Genomic DNA, 4,992 nt, shown 5'->3' with positions numbered 1-4,992 from the left:
TATCCCCCTCTGTCAGTGTGCAGGTGCTCAGTCACACCACTCTGCATCAACATCCCTGACTCACTCATTCAGCACAGACACAGAAAAATAAAAACACAAGTCTATAGATAAAGTATAATACTATAACTACTAAACAATACGAATTATTGGAGACATTTGTCACAAATACAAAGAAAAATACTTTTTTCAGAGAAAATATATAAACACCATCCGCTATTGCAGCCTTAAGAAAAATAATTCAAAAATGCTGATCAAGGTGTTTACAAAATCTTTTTTAAACAATTTATTAAAAAGGCTGAATATGATATGTATTCCCATTGATCAGTCTATAAATCTTGTCTTTTTATTTTACCTTTTTATTCTTTCTTGGAGCAGTGAACCAGCCACAGGGCCACCAACACCCTCAAACGTTGTTTGTGTTGAGTCTATTATTTCTTGCAAATTATTTTTTATTTTAAAATATTTTACCATAGTTGAAGGTACAATATGTAGATTCCAGCTCCATGGGGCTTGTAATTAATACTACAAAAACAAAAGATGACCTTGAAACTAGTGGGGAATCATGGGAGTTCTCTCTGCTTCCCTCCCCTGTGAAAACAAACTCCCCTGATGTCGTAAAGGGGCGTCAGGGGCGGCAGTAGCTCAGTCTGTAGGGACTTGGGTTGGGAACCGGAGGGTCGCCGGTTCAAGTCCCGGCACGGACCAAGTCCGGAAATTGGTCTGGTAGCTGGAGAGGTGCCAGTCCACTTCCTGAGCACTGCCGAGGTGCCCCTGAGCAAGGCACCGAACCCCAACAACCGCTCTGGGGCGCCCTCTGTGGGCAGCCCCCTCACTCTGAGACCTCTCCATTAACGCAGAGTGAAAAAAACGAATTTCCCCTCGCGGGATTAATAAAGTATATGAAAAAAAAAATAATAATAAAAAATAAAGATGAACAGGAGAAACAGACATGTGGAATAGAATATGTTTACTGATGATGTATCCAAGTATAATTTACGTTTTTATCATAGCAACAGTAAGGCAGCTGTCTGTCTATATATTAATGTAAACAGTGTCATACAATTTCACATGAATGTTAAATTGTATTTGACTTATTATTATCATCATAAGTCATTCACAACTGCTGAATTTAGATTTTTTTGTGCCATTTACTGTCCATGTGTGACCGACTGGAATCCTCTGAAGTGGAAGAAAATAACGTAGCGTTTTTACTCCGTGATAACGCAATAAATAATCAGAGATCTTAAGAAAAATACAGAAACTAATTTATTGTCACGGAAAAACTGAGTTAAATCAAATGCATATGTAGCTATGTGTCCTCTTTGGGATTCCGTAGATTTGCTATCAGACGATACAATGTTCTAACTAATGTGTTCAAAATATTACAAAAACAATGTGTGTGATATTTAATTTCCCCCAAACAATATTAATGGTGTGACTGAACCTGGCAACCCGAGTGTGAAGGAGTCACGCGTGAACGATTGTTCTTCCGGGGTGTCCCGGAGGCTTACAAGCAGCGGTTTGTTTGAAATCTATCTATCTATCATCCATCCATCCATCCATCCATCCATCCATCCATCCATCTATCTATCTATCTATCTATCTATCTATCTATCTATCTATCTATCTATCTATCTATCTGTCTATCTGTCTATCTGTCTGTCTGTCTGTCTGTCTGTCTGTCTGTCTGTCTGTCTGTCTTGGTTTAAATGTCACATTTTAAAAACAATATCAAAATCACAAGATGCCTTTCATGTCAAACAACCAAATGCCTCTGTCACCACTTTCTTAGATGCTCTTAAATGTGTTTAGTGATATTATGTCTCGTGCCCACAGCGCTAGGCTGTAAGAAAAGACTGATTTCCCATCAGATTGCAACTGAAAGGATCACAACTGGTAACCGGCATGACTGATTATCTTGAATTGATTTATCTTGATTTTACAGAATTAATTTATAAACAAAAATATCAGGGTTGCTGTCTGAATTTAGTATATATTTATATACTGGTGTCAATCCCAGCTGTCATTGGGCGAGAGGCGGTGTAAACTCTGGACTATAAAACTGTGTATTGCCTGTCAGCTGTACATTTGCCTTTACTGATCTTTCCCACTATAGATCTGCTTGTGTTCTACTTTAATCTCACCATAATCAATCACAGACGGAAATGTATCTTCCACAGTCTTCTTGGTACTGAGATGTGCTCAGGCGCTGTGGTAAGTAGAGAGATGCTGCCATTAGAGGGAGACAAAGATCATGAGTTTATTTAATAAACTGTTCAGTGCTTTGAGCCTTTAAAAGCGCTTTAAAAATGTAAAGTATTTGTAGGAGCCATTTTGTGTTTATTGTTATTGGCATGTTATTTAGTTTAGATATTTCTTGTATATTATTTTCCACTATAGGGACACTGAAGGCACGGGGGTGTCTATATAGGAGCATAGGTGACAGGAAGGGGAGGGAACAGGTAAGGGGAGCACAAACAGTTCTCACCAGACCAGCACTCATGTCAGACCAGCACTCATGTTACCACCAGCACTAAGAAAAACCAATGGAAAATGGTATGTTTTGTTCTCATTTTATCATCATCAATTCACTACAATAAACCGTCAAGTCAACAATAATTACAACTGGACTCTCATGATTTGCCTCTGCGTTAAAACTTCATCCCTGCCTGCCTGTTAATGGCAATCAAATAAAAGGACATACAAAATTGGAAAATTGCCATTACAGTATTATTATTATTATTAAACTATCTTTAAGACTTTGAACATCCATGTCCCTGTTAAGTGTGAACGCAGTATGTGATTATGTATGATAAATAATGCTGTTTGTCCTTACATAAGACTCTTGTTTTCTCTAGGTTTCTGTCTCTTCAACATAGCCTGCATGAAACCAATAACCCAAAGAGTGTCCCCACACAACCTTTCGATTCTGGTATAAAACACTGCTTCCTTGTTGGGTGTGATGTTCTGAAATCTGATACATCCCTTTCGCTATAAGGGTTTGAAAGGGAAACTTAACTTCAGATTTCTTGTTTTCATTTTCACTTACCTGCAGCTCAGAGAGACAAAGAGGATGACCATTGTTGTGTAAGTAATTTAATCTTCAGATTTCAATGAGCTCCTTTGGTTTAGAATTCAAGAAGGGTTTGTAGGATTCAAACATTTATGAGCAGTTCGCCGAAACATGATCATGTTAACTATAGGCCTGTGTTTTATTAGCCTAGACTCTACTAGCCTACCCGATCTCGTCAATCTGCGTCCAAATAACACGACATTAAACTTTAAAATTACGTGCCATGCATACGCCAAATTGCAATTTTGCGTGCATATGATACGACTTGCAACATATCCCGAAAGTGTCCTGTCGTGTTATTTGTACGCAGACTGTGAGAGCCTGATCAGAATAACACAGACTGATGATACTTCGGTAAAGTTAGAAAGATATTCACAGATTCGGCTCTCCCGGATCAATAAATCACCAGCGGTTTTTACAAAACCGATACCTCTTTAGAATCACAGCAAGACTGATCAGAGACTGATTTAAATGGATTAAAAAAGTATGCTCATGTTAACAATGTTCAAACTCAGTGATAATGTCACGAGGCACATGCTTTGATCTAATATTTGATACGCCATCTTGGTGTCATAACTCAGCTGTTATCTATAAGACTCAGTTTAACTCAACTGTTAGAATTCACATATTGTCTTTATGCTCTAATGATACAGATGCTGACTGTTTCTCTTCTTTTTAGTGAAGGTTTGTCCGTTGGAGGTTTCGCCTTGAAAGTTTTAACCATTTCCACTCCTGCATTAGTGATTGTCGGAGTTGTGATTGTCGCAGTCGTGGTCGTGGCAGCCATAGGTGCATATGTGTATGTGGAATACATGAAAAGACAAGGCCCAAAGGTTCAAATCTCTCCATAAGATACTTGTTTTGTCTTACAAATAAAAAAATAGTTGCATTCAAATGTCACATTTATGTTATTAAACAGGATACATTTCCAGTCAGATTAAGGTGTCTATGTGTTTCCCTTTTTGTAGGAAGAAGAAAAACCTGTGAAGAAAAAAACATCATTCTGGGGCAAAATAAAATCCTTCTTCAAGTCCTGATCGCTCACCCCCGATTGAATCCTGACTCTGCAATAAAACAAGGATGGAAGACACTCTGTGGTTTCAAAGTGTATTTTGTGTTTCACATTTACGTGTGTTCCACCTGTTGTTTTTTTGTCCTTCCAGCAGGCTGCACCTTTATCACTGTAGGAACTTTATGTGGGTACTTTTCAGCCAGAAGCGAACCTTACAGAGTCTAAGATTTAGTCCCTTTGAAACTCCCTTTCCCCGTTTCAAGACACACTTTGGGAATAGATAACTCTGTTATTCCCCCGGTTTTTTTTCCAGAAAGGAATCAGTCCATTCTTTTTGTCCTGGTGATATTTTTGATAACAATGTCAATAAGATGGAGATAATCAAAGTGAAACATGAGTTCGGTGTTTTATTTTTTATTGTAAAGTAACAAGTAAGACAGACATTCAATCTTAACCGAGAATACGTTTTTTTTACATTAACATTTTTTTTTAAATATCACGTTACAGACTAAGGACTTATAATGTTTTATGGAAGAACCACTTGTTTAAAACCACTTGTCTCAGGACAGACATGACAAAGGCTGTCTCACCTGAACCAAGAAACAGCTAAACAAAAAGCAGGGTGCTTCTCTTATGATGTTGTCTTTTGTGACACACGACTTACATCTGCATCACAAGGTATGTGTCAATAATAAAGAAATGCAACTTGAAAGTACAGATTACCAAACAATTAACCCTTTGGTGGCTTAAACCATCCCTGCCCTTTGACTGACAATATGTCTAAAATGCTTTGTGGTAGCCTTCTCAGAACCTTCAAAACATTTCGGTCCCATCAGCAGCAGAGACTTTCAAGTTATGGCCTGTAAAAGTTGGATATCTCAGATTTTATATTCAGGGCAGCTTGTTT

General features: G+C 38.0%; 1 long non-coding RNA gene across 1 annotated transcript; it reads left to right on the top strand.

Annotated features, from left to right (window-relative positions):
* The first annotated feature begins 2,984 nt into the window (after positions 1-2,984).
* Positions 2,985-4,342, top strand: LOC306828220. The gene is made up of 3 exons (XR_013779713.1): positions 2,985-3,087; positions 3,753-3,906; positions 4,042-4,342. It is a non-coding gene; the product is annotated as an uncharacterized lncRNA (long non-coding RNA).
* Positions 4,343-4,992: the final 650 nt, after the last annotated feature.

This window comes from Symphodus melops, assembly GCF_947650265.1.
Source record: "Symphodus melops genome assembly, chromosome: 8".
In the NCBI taxonomy this organism is placed as follows: domain Eukaryota; kingdom Metazoa; phylum Chordata; class Actinopteri; order Labriformes; family Labridae; genus Symphodus; species Symphodus melops.
The sequence above is the reverse complement of the archived record's forward strand: the minus strand, read 5'-3'. Positions and strand labels throughout refer to the sequence as shown.